This window comes from Anomaloglossus baeobatrachus, chromosome 7, assembly GCF_048569485.1.
Source record: "Anomaloglossus baeobatrachus isolate aAnoBae1 chromosome 7, aAnoBae1.hap1, whole genome shotgun sequence".
NCBI lineage: Eukaryota > Metazoa > Chordata > Amphibia > Anura > Aromobatidae > Anomaloglossus > Anomaloglossus baeobatrachus.
Window position 1 is genome coordinate 18139696 of NC_134359.1, and position 6029 is coordinate 18145724.

At 56.1% G+C, this 6029-nt stretch overlaps 1 non-coding gene across 1 annotated transcript; it reads right to left on the minus strand.

Annotated features, from left to right (window-relative positions):
- Positions 1-5877: 5877 nt before the first annotated feature.
- LOC142246890 (small nucleolar RNA SNORD89) lies at positions 5878-5988 on the minus strand. The gene has a single exon (XR_012724936.1). It is a non-coding gene; the product is annotated as a small nucleolar RNA SNORD89 (small nucleolar RNA).
- Between the last annotated feature and the right edge of the window lie 41 nt (positions 5989-6029).

A 6029-nucleotide genomic window follows, 5' to 3' on the forward strand; every position in this document is an offset into this window, starting at 1 on the left:
AGTTCAGGTTCCCTGAGTCCTGTGGCGGAGGAAGACCGCTCCCCACCCTGGCAGACTCGCGTCCGTCGTGACCACAGCCCCGGCTGGGGCCGGAAAGATTTGCAAGGCAAATAGAGGCGTTCTTGTTTAGGGACGTCGACCTCCTGTCCCATTTGCGGTGTCCGATAGAAGCGGACGCAGACGAATCTGCGCAAGGGAACTGCCTCCATTGCTGCCACCATCTTCCTTAGGAAGTGTATGAGGCGACTTAAGGGGTGTGACTGGGTCCGAAGGAGAGAGTGCACCCCTGTCTGTAGTGAGCGCTGTTTATGCAGCGGAAGCTTCACTATCGCTGAGAGAGTATAAAACTCCATCCCGAGGCATGAGAGCGTAGGACCGGCACCACTGTTGCCATGACTTTGGTGAAGACTCGACCTGATGGCGAAACGCAGGAAGCGTTGATGCTCTGGTGCAATCGGCACATGGAGATAAGCATCCCTGATGTCGATTGATGCTAGGAAGTCTCCTTGGGCCATCGAGGCGATGACAAAGCGGAGAGATTCCATCCGGAACCGTCAGGTTCTCTGTCTGCTGAGCAGTGTGAAGTCCAGAACGGGGCGGAGTGATCCGTCCTATCTTGGTACCACGAACAAGCTGGAGTAAAAACCGCGACTACGTTCTTGAAGGGGAACGGGGATCGCAACTCCTCCTGCCGTCAGAGTGTTCACCGCCTGAAAACGTGCATCGGCTCGCTCGGGGGGCGGAGATGCTCTGAAGAAACGAGTCGGAGGACGAGAACTGAGCTCTATCCTGTAACCGTAAGGCAGAATGTCTCATCCATCGGTCTTGGACATGTGGGGACCGCTCCCCTGACCTGGACCGCCATGCAGAAGAGGTTCTCTGGCTCTTCTGTGGCCCGTTGGACGATGAGGATTGGGACCTAGCTGAAGGTGCTGAGGTCTCTTTGGTTTGGGCTGGGTAAGCACGAGTCCTTTCCCTTGGACTGCTCAATCGTTTCATCCAATTGTTCGCCAAACAATCGGTCGCCAGAAAAAGCAAACCAGACAAGAGCTTCTTGGAAGCAGAATCTGCCTTCCATTCGCGTAGCCACATGGCCCTGCGGACTGCCACCGGAGTGGCGGATGCTACCGCTGTACGGCTAGCCGAGTCCAGGACAGCATGCACGGCGGAGGATGAAAATACCGACGCCTGAGACGTCAAAGACGCTAATTGCGGAGCAGAGTATGACCGCATTAATCTCAGACAGACAAGCTGAGATAGCCTGGAGTGCCCACACTGCTGCAAAGGCTGGGGCAACGGACGCACCTATGGCTTCATAGATGGATCTCATTAGGAGCTCTGCCTGTCCGTGGCATTCTTGAGCGTTGAACCGTCAGCCACTGCTACTACTGATCTAGCCGCCAGTCAAGAGACTGGAGGGGCACCTTGGGACACTGAGCCCAACCCTTAACAACGTCAGAGGGGAAGGGACAACGTGTGTTATAAGGCGTTTAGTAAAAACGCTTGTCCGGGAAAGCCCTGTGCTTCTGGACAGCATCTCTGAAGCCTTGAGAGCCACGTCCGGACAGAGTCCTGGGTTGCGACCTCCGCCTCATCCTCTATAGAGTCCTCAAGCTGAGACCCTTGATGAAGTCGGGGAAGATTCTAAGCAAGGCCGCTTAGCCGGTCTGGGACTGCGGTTCGTGCCGGAGTCCACCACGTAATAACTAGAGGCCACCGCAGGAGCACGCTTCGTCGCAGACCGCGAGAGGCCTGGGGGCGATCCCGCAGTGCCCGGGGCCTGTGTAAGGGGCCGGTCTGGACTGCAAGCTCCTAGTATCTTAGCAGACCATTTGTCCATAGCCTGAGACATGGATAGTGAAAATGACTCAGAGAGTTTCTCAGCAAAAGCTGCAACTCTGTCCCTGCCGCCTGGACAGGGGACGCCGGCGGAGCTCAACCAGTGCCCCCGGCTCCGGCTGAGCGAGTGCCACATGGCCCGAGCAATGCTCACAGTGATCACTGAGGGATACATATGTACAGCCGAACTGTGAAAATGCATACAAACATTATATATCTATATATACAGTTCAGCACTCTAGGGGGCCCAGCACCGAGAAGAAGCCCCCTGGCGTACTGACCGCTCAAGCAGTGTGTGCTGCTTAAAAACATGGCTGTCGGCGTTTACAGTGGAGGAGGGAGCCGTGGGCGTAACCCCAAAAGTGCAGGAATCTGGTGCCCCGAGTGAAACGTGAGGGGGGCGGAGGACAGCCGAGTGTGCTCCAGCCCTCACTGTCGGCCTCAGACTGACCGTCCCGCCCTTCCCCCTGACTGGCAGGGCCGGGGGCGGGAGTTTAAGGCGCTAGGCCACAAAAGCCGGGGGCTAGAGTTAAAAACCGCGGCCGGCAGGCAGGCGCGGTCGGCGCGGTAGTCCCGTACCAACCCCGCAGTCGCTGCCAAATCTGAGGCCAAGGTGCTCCATGCACCGTCCCCAAGGGGACACTGAGTACCTGTGCGGGGATCTGTGCCGTAGAGTGCTTAGTGAGGGGGGCGGAGGACAGCCAAGTGTGCTCCAGCTCTCACTGTCGGCGTTAGACCGACCGTCCCGCCCTTCCCCCTGACTGGCAGGGCCGGGGGCGGGAGTGTAAGGCACTAGGCCGCCAAAGCCGGGGACTAAAGTTAAAACCGCGGCCGGCAAGCAGGCGCGGTCGGCGCGGTAGTCCCGGCGTCATACCAATCACCGCAGTCCCTGCAGCGTCTGAGGTCAAGGTGCTCTATGCACCGTCCCCAAGGGGACACAGAGTACCTGTAGATGCAGGGCCCTGTCCCTGATGATACTCCGTCTCCTGTCCGGCAGAATCCCACAAGGGCTGCGGAGGGAGGCCGGTCCCAGTGTCTGGATGACCGGATAGGATCCCACTTCCCCAGAGCCCCTAAGGGATGGGGAAGGAAAACGGCATGTGGCTCCAGCCTGTGTACCCGCAATGGGTACCTCAACCTTAACAACACCGCCGACTTAGTGGGGTGAGAAGGGAGCATGCCGGGGGCCCTGTTAGGGCCCTCTTTTCTTCCATCCGATATAATCAGCAGCTGCTGCTGACTAAAATGTGTAGCATTGTGTGAGTGTCAGCCTCCTTCAACACAAAGCATAAAAACTGATGAGCCCGTGATGCACGGGAGGGTGTATAGCAGAGGGGAGGGGTTTACACTTTTTAAAGTGTAATACTTTGTGTGGCCTCCGGAGGCAGAAGCTATACACCCAATTGTCTGGGTCTCCCAATGGAGCGACAAAGAAAGCAAATAATGCTGCCGAATAGAGAAAATGTATACAATATATATATATATATATATATATATATATATATATACACACTACGGGACCCAAGGGGGTCCAGCACCTGACAACTGGTGTGGCTTACCAACCGCCCCAAGCGGTGGTGTGTCCACCAGATTCCCTGCCTGGGACTCCCAGAGCTGCAGAGCTCATTCTGAAATCCTCCACCGGCAGAAGTGACTGACTGGCAGGCCCGGGGGCGGGAGTACATGTACTAGGCCGCAAAAGCCGGGGACTAAAGTTAAAAGCGCGGCCGGCCAACAGGCGCGGTAGTCCCGACTCACAAACCACACAGGAGCCGCTGCGGCGTCTGTAACACAGGCGCTGCATGCACCGTCCCTAAGGGGACACAGAGTACCTCATGGATGCAGGGCTCTGTCCCTGATGATATCCAGCCTCCTGTCCGTCAGATTCCCCCAGGGGCTGCGGAGGGAGCCCGGTCCCAGTGACCAGTTAGGATCCCACTTCTCCCAGAACTGCGGAGCCCGTTCTGAAATCCCCCACCGGCAGAAATGATTATAACAATGGCTGCCAGCGTTCTGAGGGGAGCCGTGGGCGTGCCTAATAAAGTGCGGGAAACTGGTGCCCCACAGTGCTCAGTGAGGGGGGAGGAGGATACCAAAGCATGCTCCAGCCCTCACTGCCGACGTCCAGTCGGCCGTCCCGCTCTTACCCCTGACTGGCAGGCCCGGGGGCGGGAGTACATGTACTAGGCCGCAAAAGCCGGGGACTAAAGTTAAAAGCGCGGCCGGCCAACAGGCGCGGTAGTCCCGGCTCACAAACCACACAGGAGCCGCTGCGGCCTCTGTAACACAGGCGCTCCATGCACCGTCCCTAAGGGGACACAGAGTACCTCATGGATGCAGGGCCCTGTCCCTGATTATATCCAGCCTCCTGTCCGTCAGATTCCCCCAGGGGCTGCGGAGGGAGCCCGGTCCCAGTGACCGGCGACCGGTTAGGATCCCACTTCTCCCAGAACTGCGGAGCCCGTTCTGAAATCCCCCACCGGCAGAAGTGATTATAACAATGGCTGCCAGCGTTCTGAGGGGAGGATGGAGCCGTGGGCATGCCTAATAAAGTGCGGGAAACTGGTGCCCCACAGTGCTCAGTGAGGGGGGAGGAGGATACCAAAGTATGCTCCAGCCCTCACTGCCGACATCCAGTCGGCCGTCCCGCCCTTACCCCTGACTGGCAGGCCCGGGACTATATGGTACTAGGCCGCAAAAGCCGGGGACTAAAGTTAAAAACGCGGCCGGCAAACAGGCGCGGTAGTCCCGGTCTCACAAACCACACAGGAGCCGCTGCGGCCTCTGTAACACAGGCGCTGCATGTACCGTCCCTAAGGGGACACAGAGTACCTCATGGATGCAGGGCCCTGTCCCTGATGATATCCAGTCTCCTGTCCGTCAGATTCCCCCAGGGGCTGCGGATGGAGCCCGGTCCCAGTGCCTGGATGACCGGTTAGGATCCCACTTCTCCCAGAGCCCCTAAGGGATGGGGAAGGAAAACGGCATGTGGGCTCCAGCCTCTGTACCCGCAATGGGTACCTCAACCTTAACAGCACCGCCGACTCAGTGGGGTGAGAAGGGAGCATGCCGGGGGCCCTGTTAGGGGCCCTCTTTTCTTCCATCCGATACAATCAGCAGCTGCTGCTGACTAAAATGTGGAGCTTGCGTGCATGTGTGCCTCCTTCAACACAAAGCATAAAACTGATGGGCCCGTGATGCACGGGAGGGTGTATAGGCAGAGGGGAGGGGTTACACTTTTTAAAGTGTAATACTTTGTGTGGCCTCCGGAGGCAGTAGCTATACACCCAATTGTCTGGGTCTCCCAATGGAGCGACAAAGAAATGGCCATTTTTGTATGCTAAACCTCAATTTTTTTGTTACATATACTGATACAAAGCTGCTGGAGCAGTCATCAGCCGGTAAGAAAAGTAGTATTGAGCAAGTAGTTAGTGAGTACTGTCCACTACTCGCGCAACACTAAAGACCCCTATTTATCATAATGATGGCCGTACGTGATGAGTGCGTTCTACCTATGTCCCCCAATTTCCTTATAGATTGTGAGCAGGACCCTCACTCCCCCTGTGCGTTAGTCAGTATGGTCTGTATGTTTCCTTGCTAAACTGTAAAGTGCTTCGGAATATGTTGGTGCTATATAAATAACATTACTACATTAAGTGTAATGCAGTCAGCCCCCCATAAACAAAAAAAGTTCCAAAACTTTGTTTTAAATGCATTTTATTCACATTCCACAGAGGAGCAGATACAAGGTTCGGAGCTGTCGCACAACACCATATTTGTGGTTCACTGTTCCATCTGTTGGGGGCCATTTTCGGGTTTGCAGCCCTCCTGCTGAAAATCTGCAGCCAATTAAATAAAGCCATGTGAGAGCCGGTTGAGGAAATCGGCCCAGATCTTGGACCCCAGGACCCCTCCTGTTGTGGGGCTCCCGTGATTATTCTCACCAGTTGAAGTTGCCGTATCAGCCCCGTCCTGCTGGAGAGAAGACACGTGAACATGGACGCATTCAGGAGGAACAAGTGAAGCCGATCAGGCCGAGCTGAGGTCAGTTTGATTTCGCTTCAAGGGTTTTTGTCATTATGCCCCTCACAGAGAGAGCGCTGCTCTGGGGGCACTGTAATTCGGCCTTTTATGTCATCATTCCTCAGCATTCAGTTTTACATATGTGAAGTTGCACCCCTTAGTGACCA